The sequence below is a fragment of the Rhipicephalus sanguineus genome, chromosome 5 (assembly GCF_013339695.2).
Source record: "Rhipicephalus sanguineus isolate Rsan-2018 chromosome 5, BIME_Rsan_1.4, whole genome shotgun sequence".
Taxonomy (NCBI): domain Eukaryota; kingdom Metazoa; phylum Arthropoda; class Arachnida; order Ixodida; family Ixodidae; genus Rhipicephalus; species Rhipicephalus sanguineus.
In genome coordinates this window covers 27,929,886-27,942,531 of record NC_051180.1, presented here as the reverse complement: position 1 = coordinate 27,942,531, position 12,646 = coordinate 27,929,886, and positions in this window count along the sequence as shown.

Sequence of the window (12,646 nt, the reverse complement as noted above, 5' to 3'; positions counted from 1 at the left end):
AGCCAAATAGCGCTCGTTTCTTGCTCGCTTAAAAAAAAAAAAATTATGGCACCTTCGCACTAGTGATGCTAATCCTGAAGGAAGAGCGCAGCTGGATGCGCTTCCTTGCTTCTCTTTCTTTCCTTCTTTCTTTCTTTCTTTCTTTCTTTGTCTAAGTTTATTTCTCTTTTCGCTGCTCCTATCTTTATTTCTCTTCCTTTTCTTTCTATGTATTTCTTTGTCTTTATTTCTCTCTTTCTTTCTCTTTCTGTCTTGCTCCTTGTTTTTTTTTTCCTATCTCTTTTTCGCGTCTGTTTCTTTCTTTCTCGTTCTCTCTCTTTCTCTGTCTTTCTATCTCTTTATGTCTTTATTCCCTTTATTTTTCTCTATTTTTCTCTTTCTTCTATCGCTTTCTTTCTCTCTCTATTTCTTTATATCCCTCTCTTTCACGTGTTTCACGTGCTCAATTTCGACGAGCAAAGTTTTCGTTTAACGCTCGCACCTGCTGTGTACTCGGTAGTGGGGCTTGCCATGTGGTGCATTCCCACCTGTGGAGTTTTGCACGACGGAACACAAGTTACGGATAGCTTAAAAACAGCTTCACTGTTAAGTAAATTGATATGTTCATTAAAACATTTCTCTGGGTAGGACATACGCGGAGATAGATCCGACATGCACAGACTGCGGTGACGTTAGTTCATTGAAACACATGCTCTGGCTATGCCCTGCGTTGCAGGACTACAGTCAAGAAGCCTGGTGGACCGCTGCTATCAGCGAGCCAGCTACGACGTCCAGCTTCTGGCTGTCCGGAAGGCCCGTGAGAGGGCGGAGAGGCTCGGCCTCCCCGTCCCGGCATGGGCCGTTGTCAGATGGGAAGGAGACGCGGCGCCCGGAGGCGCTTTGTCCCGGAGTTCTACGATACTCATCAACCCATCATCATCCGTACGTCTATCCCGGCACTTCCTCCCCCTCGGGTTGTGGAGGGGAAGGTTTGTTTCGGAAAGACGGTCCCTGCCCGGACAAGGGGGCTACCGCTCGGCGCGAAGCGCCAAACAGACGTAGCCAGTCTCACGGCCCCACGCCAGAGAGACTCGGCCATGGGGCTACAGTTTGGTGCGGCAACTTCAGTCGCCACACACAAAACAGACGTACCCGAGAAATACCGCACGGCTGGGAGCCGGCGGGGTCCTACCCGGACGGGGGGGCCACAGTTCGGCTCGACGAGTCCAATCGTCGCGCACTGAACTGCAACCACATTGGGGCTATCGTTTGGCGCGGCAACCTTGGTCACCGCACCCAAACTAGACGTACCCAGGGAGTACCGCGTGGCCAAAGGCCAGCGGTGTCCTACCCGGACAAGGGGGCCGCCGTTCGTCGCGGCGAACAAAGTCACCGAGCACAGAACGCAAACGACCGACGTGGACCTCGTGGGTGGAGCCCAACAAGGCGACTGGATTACCCGGGCGCATGCAAAGCACGGGTAAGCAACAGCGGAGACCTCGACCGTCATCACCGCGGTGTAGCAACCGAAGTCGCATGCACCCAGACCGGCTCGGGCTGTTGGTTCCGCAAACACAAGTGACTGGCACGCTAGGCCAGTTCGGTGTACCTTAAAGGGAGCCATCATTAAAAGGTGATGGTGATCTGCCCTCCTGACTCACTAAAGATGACTGCTGGACGGTGCCAGGTTTCGAGAAACTTCTTAACGCCCAGGCGCTGCCGTTCCCGGTGGAGGACAAACCAGATCTCCTTCCGCACTTTTGCAAGTACTTCGTGAAGACCCGGCCGCCTCCCATCGAAAACGGCAGCGCACCGTGCCACCCAAACTTGGTAAGAGCACTCGACGAGAAGAAGCACGTACTGGTTAACCGCCTGCGCAGGCAGGGGATTCAAGAACCGAACGGTTTCGAATGGAACTCCGGGGTGGCCATATAAGCTAGCTATCCTTTGAAGGAGGGCTGCTGGGAGTGCACACTGAGAGAAGATGTGAACCAAATCCTCCCTACTGCCACAAAACGGACACTTTCCTCTGGTAGGGATTTTTGTGAAGGGCCTGAATGTTATGGGCAGGCACCCTCTTGCCATGCGGTACATGAATGTAGCGCGCTTGGCGTCCAGAAAACTGGCAGTGATTAGCTTCCAGTTAGGACTGTGGCGGGACAGGTCATATCTCACACAGTGGGCCGGGAGGTCCGGCGTGAGTAAGTCGACTAGATCATGGAGCTCGAGAGAATCTAGCTCTATCCCTGGGTTGGCGTCACGGAGACGAGCCAGAGTGGAGGCGGCCCCCGCATAGAAGGGTGAAGGAGTTCCCGCCCGAGGCACTGAGTTAGAAAATGCCTCAGGTGAGAACAGCCGCAGTCGTGTGCTTAGGAAAAACGACGCAAAGCTTCGAGTTAGGAGCATATCCGATTCGAGAGCTACCCGTGTCCATCTAAGATGCAGCGCAGTGGCCACGATGCCCAGGTCGGGAATTCCGAGTCCTCCCTTATTCCTGGGCAACTTGATCACAGGACGCGCCACATACATAGAGGAGCCACTCCATAGGAAACGAAAGAGGAGCCCCTCCAAGACTAGCTTGGTTCGGGTTGCAACCGGCATAACGGAAGCTACATAGGTCAGAAAAGAAAAGAGCAGCGATCGAATGATCGTTACTCTGGCCGTCAATGGGCATCCCAAGGCACTGATTTCCTGAATCCTGTCGGTCAGCTTTTGCTTAGCCAGCCTCCAGTTTTCAGTAGTCAGGCCATCCGGTTCGAAATGGAAACCCAGAATACGTAGGCGTTGTTGCACGGGTAGGCCGTGAACAGGACGCGGACTGGAAGGAGCGGAGTTCAGATACATGACTACACTCTTGGACCTGTTTATCCTGGCTCCGCTCGCCGAGCAGTACCCCTCCATGACGTCCAAGACGGTGCAAACTGTGGCCTCGTCAGGGACAACAATGGAGAGGTCATCTGCGTAGGCAAACAGTGCGACAGGAGGGGAGCCTGGTGGAAGGGGAAATCGACCGATGCTGTTGTCACTGGAAAGCCTCTGCAGAAGCGGCTCGAACGCAAGCACATAGAGGGCAGGCGAGAGCGGGTCCCCCTGCCTAACTCCACGACCTACGTCGAAAGGCTCCGAGATGCGATCCTGTATTACAACAGCCGAGCTGGGACGAGAATAGAGAGCCCTAACCATACTGATAAACTGGCCGCTGAAGCCGGCCTCTCTTAAAACCTTGAAAAGGTACCTGTGACTGATAACGTCAAACGCCTTTTCTTGATCGAATGAGCAGAGAATGCCGCTGAGATTCCGTGCATTCGCCCATTCGATCAGGTCCCTGATAGCAAAGCCATGAAGCTGGCAGGACCGCCCTGGAACACAACATGCCTGGTACGGACCCAAAACCGTGCTTAGCACTGGAGTGAGTCGTACGGACAGGCACTTGGCTATGAGCTTGTAATCGCAGTTCAGAAGGGTGATGGGCCGCCAGGCTCTCAGGTCAGTGCGTCTCGACTCGTCCTTGCACAGGAGAGTGATGAGCCCTTCCCTTTGAGTTGCTGACAGGGTCCCCTCACGAAGAAGCCTGTTTACAAGAGTGGTAAAGGGCTTCCCCAAAACCTTCCAAAACTTGACGTAAAATTCAACGGTCAAGCCATCCGAGCCTGGGCTGCGATTGCGCTTCATAGATTTGAGGGCTGCAAGAAGCTCCTCCTCAACAAGTGGGGAGTCGCAAATATCGACCTGTTCATAGGACTTGACGAAGGGAAACGAGTACGGGGAGGAAGGTGGTTTGGCATAAAGGTTCTTGTAGAACTGCCTCGCCAGCTCCAAAACTCCGTCCTGCGTTTCAACAAGATTACCAGTAGTTGGATCTGTGAGAGAGGTCATAACCGCTCTCTTTCGAGCTAAGTGCCTACGAAGGACGTTCCTGCTACACCATGCCTCCATTTCCCACTGCTCAGCACGCGCTGTGGCTCGCAAGCGGTCCCAGCGTCGCTGAAGCAGGACTCTAAGTTCTTTGCGAAGCGAAGTCAGAGCCGTGGTTACTCCGGGGCCACCGGACAGCGGCTTTGAGAGCAGGAGGATAGCGTCTGAGACGATGGGACTAGCCATGAGTTGGATGTGTAAACATCTCATACTCTTCCCTCCGGACCAAATAAATGTCTTCTCTCTCTCGCGCGCGCAGCTGCTTAAGCCGGCCGTGGAAACTTTGGTGTCCGCAGAAAACCACAGGTGGGTATGCGCCACAGGAACTGGGCAAGCCCCACTACAACAGAGAGCAAGACTGAAGAAAAGAAAAGATAAAAAACAAACAGAAAGAGGCAGAAAAGGAAATAAAAAACAAAGAAAGAAAGGGAAGAAGGAGAAATAAAGGTAGAAAGAGCGAGAAAGAGAAAGAAATAGACAAAGTATTAGAAAGCAACAGGTACAAGAAACAGAGAGAAAGAGAAGGAATAAAGAAAGAATAAACGAGAAAAAGACTACCCAGTTAAAATTAAATTTTACTTTACAATGCTATGGCGTTTTCACTTCTGCAGTACTGCAACCTTATTTGGGGCACCACTACCAAGACAAATCTTACGATATTGTATTTGCTCCAAAAAATAGTCGTGCGATGCATTGCCAATGTTCTTCGCTCATTTTCTACGAAAGATCTGTTCTAAAGTTTGACATTCTATCTCTATTTTTTTACATGACTATCGCCTAATTTTAACCTACAAGTCTTATTTAAAGCCCGATAATTCTATTGTATTTTCGCTAGCTGATCTGAATGTAAACCGCAGCATCCGTCATACTAGGCATAAGGAAACATGGCATGCACATACACCTCGAAGCAAATATGACAATCATTAACACACACTGTGCCCATCTTAATAAACTCGCAAAGGAAGAGCTTGATGCTCCGTGCAATTTTACCCATGTAATAAGACTATTTTGTCAGTCGTACCCATAGGTCGGTAAACTCATGAGTCGACTCACTCAGACTCACTCAGGCTCAGGTCGAGCCGTGAGTCTGAGTACGAGTGAGTCCGGTTGAGGAAATTTTTTATAGCTACTCAACTTAGCAGTGCTATCAGCCTTAGGTCGGCTCAAGTTTATACTCAATTGTACTCACACATACTTCAGCGCACTAGCGTTCATACGCTAGCTCAATATTTATTGATCAGAGGCGTGAGTTTCTGATGGGGGGAGGGGGGGGAGATGCTTTGAGCTACCCCCCGCAAACTTTTTCGCGGGAATTTCTTGATAAAAATATCTCGTGTGAGTCATATCTTTCATTAAAAATGTTCTTACTGGATTGCAACCATTGATAACTCGTATTTGAAGGAAGCAGATCAAAATGAGCGTCGTAGAGCAACAATTATGCGAGACATTGGCGTTAAAGTGCATTAACACCATGATTGACAAATCTAATTATACGCTAACGGACTCATGAGTCGACTCACTCAGGCTCGGATCGAGCCGGTAGTGTGAGTCTGAGTGAGTCCGAGTGAGTAATATTTTGGTGAGCATGAGTGAGTCCGGTTGAGGAAATTTTCGGTGAGTCTGAGTCGGAGTATACTCCGACTCAGACTAATCCCCTTAGGGCTTATAAGCCCTAAGGGCAAAACGTTTTTTATGAGTGAGTCTGAGTGAGCTGCACATTTTATTGCCGACCTGTGGTCATGCCAGAGAAATGACTAACGTTCTATACAATTCTTTACTTATGTTTTAATCGCGTGCGCGTGTTATCGAAGAACGTGTACATGCGTGTATATATAGATAAGTGTGCGTTTTAGGACGTAAAATCCCAACAATTATAGGTATGTGTGCGTATACTTGTTATCTGGTATGTAAATGTATGCATGCATAATGTATATTTTCATTTGTAGGTACACATTTTTATTTGTGTATGTGTAAATATGTATGTATACATACTTTCGGTTCTTGATTGAAACTGTATTTTGTCTCATGTGGTTTTTGTTTTAAGTGTTACATTTATTCCTTATTTTTCTGCAATGTGCTGAAGTCTTGTATAACTGGCCAGGACCCTCGTCAAGTTGCATTAGCTTTTAGTCCTGTCTCTTCTTTTTCAATGTGAAAATAAAAAAAGTTATTGATTGATTGATTGATTGATTGATTGATTGATTGATTGATTGATTGATTGATTCCTTCAGGCTTGGCACCACTAGCGCGAAGCTGCCATAATTTTGCTTCTGCTACCGTACGTTTATATGTGCCATAGGACATGGATTGATGACACTTGCTTCCACCAGCTTTTCTTCGCCTTTACTTAGAGTGCAGTCATCATTCCACCACCTTGAAGCGTGTATTTGCTTTCAAATAAGTGCACCTACAATCCAGCTGTTTTGTTGCGCCCTGCAGGGGCGTAGCCAGGGGGGGGGGGGGTTGGGGGGGTTCAAACCCCCCCCCCGAAATTTTTCAGTTTTGCTTGCGTATATACGCACGCGCACATACAAACACACGCACGAACATACATAAAGTATGGTTGAACCCCCCCCCCCCCGAAAAAAATTTCTGGCTACGCCCCTGGCGCCCTGTTCCACTCACGTTTCACAGGCTGCAGAGAAGTGAAGTTGGTGAATAAAATAAGAAGCCGCATGTGTAGAAAGCATTCATTGAATCACGGCGGTTAAATATTACATTACTGATAATAGGCACTTCGAATCAATATATTAACTATAGCATCTATATGATGCACAACAGAAAATAATGGAAAAGTTCACTTATTACTCGGCTAATCCCCTGAATTGGGTATGAGCCATGTTCAGAGTAGAACAACAAAAACAACAGGGCGGTTTTGACTTGAAATTCGTAAATTACCATTATTAATTTATATTCCTTATTCTAAAATTTCTCCGTAGCCATACAATTCATGTGTCCTTTTTTTAAAAGAAATCTATACGTTTCTTGGCCAATCCCTCAAAGTGGGTGTGAGCCAGTGATACAGGTCATCATCATCAAGTCTGCCAAATGTGACCAGAGTGCGCGCACTGAGGAAAGGGCGTTGAGCCACAGACAGGTGAAGAACCGGATGCAGTAAATAGGTTTACTTAAACATCAACGAAGCAAAGCTTGCTTAAATCCGTGTGTGGGATCCGTCGTTTCTTTCTCTTTTTTTTTTTTCATGGCTACAGCAGTGCTTAAACCAGGCCCGTAGCCAGGATTTTGTTTGTTTTGTTTGTTTTTTTTTGGGGGGGGGGCACTTGCTGAAAACCTTGACTATTTGACAAAAACAACTATTTTCATTATTTATTTTTGGTAAAAACACCTACTTCACCAAAATTTCGGGGGGGGGGGGGGGGTGCGAAAAGGGACATGCGCCTACCTGTCTCGAGAATCCGGCCTTATCCCCGCTACTTACCTCATTGACCAACATCATTGTTGGGGTAAAATTGTCACAAAAAAGAAGAAGCAGCGTTCGGGCTCGCGAAAGGCCGTGCTCGAGGGATCCGATCCTTGCGCCGGCTGCATCGGCGATCACGTCAAATTTGTTTATACGGGGCGTGGCGAAAAGGCTGCGCCTGCAGTAAGGATGGATGACCGGCGCCGTCCGCCATCGCAAGGGCGCTACATTCCGTCCATCCTGAGCGGCCGCATGCGGTCGCGGGCGAGCAAGGTCTCTACCACCGACGAGAAGGATGCCACGACCGAGCCGGCTTCACCCCGAGCGAGTGCCGACTCGTCCAAGAAGTCGCAGAAGAAAGTTAAGCAAGTCTTCCATTACTACTTCACGCGCAAGAGCCGGCGAAAGTCGGCCGGTTCCCCATCCCAGTGCTCGGTGGTCTCGGGTATCTCGGCAATGTCAGCCATGACCCCAACAGCAACAGTCCCTCCCTTGGTCACACTGGAAGGCTACTCGAAGGACTTGGTTATTCGAAACCCATCTCGGAAGACAAACGTTCGAGCAACAGCAAGCGCTTCGGCAGCAAGGCCAGAAGCCGGAATCGAGTCCTTGGACTTCGAGAAGGGCCTCGGCGACCTGGTGACTTCCTCGTGTGATGAAAGTGCAACCGAGGTGACCAAAGGGTCATCTGAATGCAAGGGCCATGCCACTGTCCAGCACTCGAGGTCACTTAAACGAAGCACGGAACGGGATGCTGCGGGGAAAGGCTTGCCTGACTCGAGGCACACGCCTAGGAAAGTGGCCAGCGCCATAGTGGAGGAAGACGCCGCCGTTATGCAGGCATCCGAAGTGGTCCCTAGCGCGCGGTCGACCGCAGCAGATAAAGGCGGGGGAAGAGAAAAACGCGAACCAGACAAGGATCTACATCAAGGCTCGTCGAACGCAAGTAGTAGCAACAGCAGCACCAACAGCAGCAGCAACAGCAGCAGCAACAGCAGCCGCAAAAGCAGCAGTACGGTGCACTACGGCGACAGCCAGCCTGGCCACACTGCTGTTGGCGGTGACGACGTTCCAGGGAGAGAAGCCCTTCAACCTCCCGTAGGGAAACGTCATCGCGTTGGAGGTGAGGCAGCGGATGGAGCATTACATGATTTTAACGGCAACCACGGAACGGAAAAAGACGCAACGTGTAGCGCTCCAGCTTCTGGCGCTACGAACGCTGCATCGCTCGATCTGTCGCCGATGCAACTCCAAAGTCCCGCCCCAGCTGTGCCACAAATTCCGGTGGATGACGTAAACCGAGCGACCCAAGCGTGGGAATCATTCTGGACTCCAAAAACGCCTGGTCAGTTCCCGCCGCAAGCCACTGACGTTTGGCAAGCGCCGCTGGATCACTTGGGTGGAACACACCGTGGAACACACCGTGCGAGAGAGCCGCCATCTGTTGACGCTACTAACAGCGCAACCGTTGACCTCACGAGCAGGGCCAAAAAAAATCTGCTTTCAGCTTTCAACGCCGATGAACCCTATCAGGCAAAACCGATGGCCACACAGCTGGAACGCATCTCAGGGACGGCTGATGAAGCGCACCTGTCACCGACAGCGGCTCGCCACTTCCCGAGTCATGACCCGTTCATCTCCTCAACTCCAGTGGACGTTTTTCACAAACCGCATGCCGGTAAAGAAGTTCCTTGGGCTAATTTTCCTGCCGACGCGGCAACACGTGTGACTACGGACGACCCAGACATATTCGGGAAGTTTAGCCACAACGGAGGTGTCATGGAATCGGCACGGGAGGGCTTGCTTTCACTTTCACCGCACACTCTCTCTGGTCTTCGTCAGCTAGACACATTGACTCCACTGTGCAGTAGCGTTCGTTCAATCAAAGGAGGACCACTCCTCACAGAGCCCGTAGGAAGTTGCATAACCGCTGATTTGACTAGCATCAAGGATAGCGCAGGTGTTCTCTCTGCCAGTTCTTTCAGCGAGAAGTTAACACCTCAGAAAGATGGCGCCAACGAGGAGCCTTCAAAGGCCACAGAGAAGTCGTTGGACAGCAGCGCAAGTGCCAGGGAAAAGCCCCTCACGGTCATTCTACAATCTTCGGCTGAAAATGTGATCGCCAAAGACGAGCCATCCGCATCCCTTCGGGAATCTGCAGAAGGAAGTGCTGCTAGAATGGGCAGTCCAAAGCACGGCAGAGGAAACGGCATAGCGCTGGATGCCGAGGCTAGGCCTGCATCGGCCAACGATGCGATCGCAGGTCTGCGAGCTCAAGGAACCACTTTGAAGGAGTACCAGCCTCCTGCCTCAGAGTGTACAGATGAACTCAATGCAAGATCTCAAAATGTGCATAGCTTCCCCATCTTCTCGAAGAAATTTCAACGTGAACTGGCGGATCAGATGCTGATGGGCATCAGCGAAGAGTCTAAGCTGAGGTCCAAAGTGACAAATGCACTGAGACCAAGCGTATTGCAGGACACGTGTAGCACAGCATTACCCATTGAGATTCTTCACGGAAGACCAAGCGGCTTTGCACGGCTTCGCAAACGGCTGGATGATGGGCGACCACCATCAGCCCAAGCCAGGCAGCAAGTGACCGTGACGAAATGGAAGCCGAAAGCATGCGAAGATTTCAGTCGCACCCCAGATAATCGAGACCGCGCAGTCATACGCCCATATGCTCTTGAAAGCAACCCGGAGACAGGCACAGTGCCGGAAAAACGGGACTCTTCCACGCAGGCCGGCGGAAATCTCAGCGAAGTCGGAGCAAGCGTGTCGACGCAAACGATGCAAGAGTCGCCGCCTTCGCAGGCGGAAGACTCCATTCGTGAATCGCAGCAAGCCGAACTGTACCGGAAACACAAAAGCCATCAGCTCCGGTCACAAAAGAAGGTGATACCGCCATGGGTGATCCTTACGTGCACTGCTTTTCTTATGGCCATTGCGCACTACCTTGGTGTCAAGGTTGGACATGGGAAACTTTGCAACTGAAATAAGGTAGCTGACAACTACGGTTTGAACCATGCAGGAGACGTCGCACAAAACAGCAGAGTTCGTGCGTGAAACGCACCTCGGCTTATGTACCCGTTTGTTTGATGGAACTGGAAGACGGAGTTCAGTCGGCTGTGTCTGAAGCATTTTTTTTTTATTTGAGGCTGTTGGCTTTTGCAATGTCCACAGTAAACGGCTAAGTGACATTTTTTTTTCACTTGTAGCGTTCAATATACTGCCGTCTTCTTGAACTTCTTCCATGAGTATATGGATGCTGTCGCATCCATATACTCATGGAAGGCCTCTTTAACACATTGGCATCCGTCGCAACAGATCATAGCAGAAGACGTTCAAGAATTCCAACAAATATCATCCAAAGGCAAGAAGCCTAGCGCTGTAACATTTCCGGCATGTGAAATAGGTGCGTTCTTGCACTGTTGTCGTTTGGTCTTAAAAACCTTGATTTCCGGCTAGAGTACAGGACGAGGCCCGAGCTCAAGGCATCCCGGGCTAAGGACGCCTCTCCTGAGAGAGAGAGAGAGAGAGAGAGAGAGAGAGGGGGGTTCGTGAAAGAAGAAATGAAAAGGGGCGCTATTTTCTGCCTCCCGTCGTGGGGCACGGCTCAACGCCCTTAGGGATGGGACGTTTATTCTGTCTCCTTCTCCAGTTAGATGCTCAATATGCATGTCCGAGGGCCTGTGACGCTAAACCACCGACTTCTACAACGAAGCTCATTATGGCTAGGGAATGTCCGTCGTGCGGTGGCAGAAACGTATGTACCACAGAAATCGGAAGAACCCCACTACTCACCACTGCTCCACTAAAAATTAAGGAAAAAAAACGCGGGCGGCAAACACCAATTAGATCGTGCCTGAAACGTCAAGCGCTTGCGGCAAGCAATACAAGAAGGCGCACGTCGCGGCAAAAATACGCATGCTGCTCAAATGAAAAAAAAAAAAAAAACATTTAAAGGGGCATACGCTAAATTCAAAATGATCTTTCTGTACAGGCAGTTCGGATTTAAAGGGTGTGTGATGGCCTGAGGTTCGAAATTCTGTGTCACCTCTGTGTCGTGCGCTGAACAGCTTCGCTGACCTTCCACCTTCACAGAGTAGAATGGCTCCTCAACTTTATTAGGCTATTCCTATGACGAAATACTAAGTGCTTGGGAAACGCTCCTTCACTACACGTGTTAAAGACTGAACGTTTTTTTCCGTGCTTTGCCATTGAAACACCCTTACTGAGGAGAAGCCAACTTCAAAAATTATGTTTCCTGTAATATCCCCCCCCCTCTCCTTGCTCTTGGACGAGTCCATGTTTGGAAACGGATGCAAAACTGAAGATGAAGCGATGACGCGCTGCTTACAACGGCACGTGTTAGCTTTCCTTGTATATGGTTAGCTTTTAGGGGCGAAGCTCCTTAAGGCGGCACCCGTTCGTCCCTCGTCGTGCTCGTAGTAGTGAGTAACAAGTCTTACCCTTTGACCTCCAAGGTGGTGCCGGTGGGAGATTTCTCCTGTGCGTTGTTGAACAATAAAAAATTCGCAGCGTGCGCGTTAACTAAAAGCCGAATTCTTCTGTCTCTGTAGAAGTGTAAGTGTTAGCTAAAAGCCGACTTCTTCTGTCTCTCATTCCCATTAGCAGCCATTGTTTACCTCCAAGGTAGTGCCTGGTGAGATTTCTCCTGTGCGTGATTAAACAATAAAAATTTTGTTCAAAACGCCGTTGATTGATGAAATAAACCAACGAAAGACGCCAGATGTTTTGTAAAAACAAAACGAAAGAACGCCAGATGTTTCTAAAGCAAAACGAAAAAGACGCCAGCTGCTTAACGAAAGACGCAAGGTGTTTTCTAAAGCAATGGTTTTCTAAACAATGAAAATTCACAGCGTACATGTAAAATTAAAGTGAGCTGCAAGTCGTCATAACTCATCGAACCTTTAGTATAAAAGCGCCCGATCTCACGTCGGTGATGATGTACTGGGCAGAATTCACGGAAGATTCACGGTTTACCGATGAACCTCCGCAGCTTCGCCCACTCATCATCATTCACTCCGTGGATATGCTGTGATTTTTTTTATCATGCTTACTGCTGCTCCAATGACACATACATGGTATACATATTATGTGGCACATGTATATTTATTTTGCCAGGCAACTACTTCGGGATCCGATGAGTTAAGCTTCTCCGCTCTTCTGCGCCGTTGAGCAGCATTTACGCTCTCCTTCTCCATGGCTAAACCACACTGGCAAACGCGAGTCAGAGGCGCTATCAAGCGGCTCCAGCGCAGTGTCAGACGGCGACTGCACAGCGAAGGCGAACAGCTGCGCGCGCGC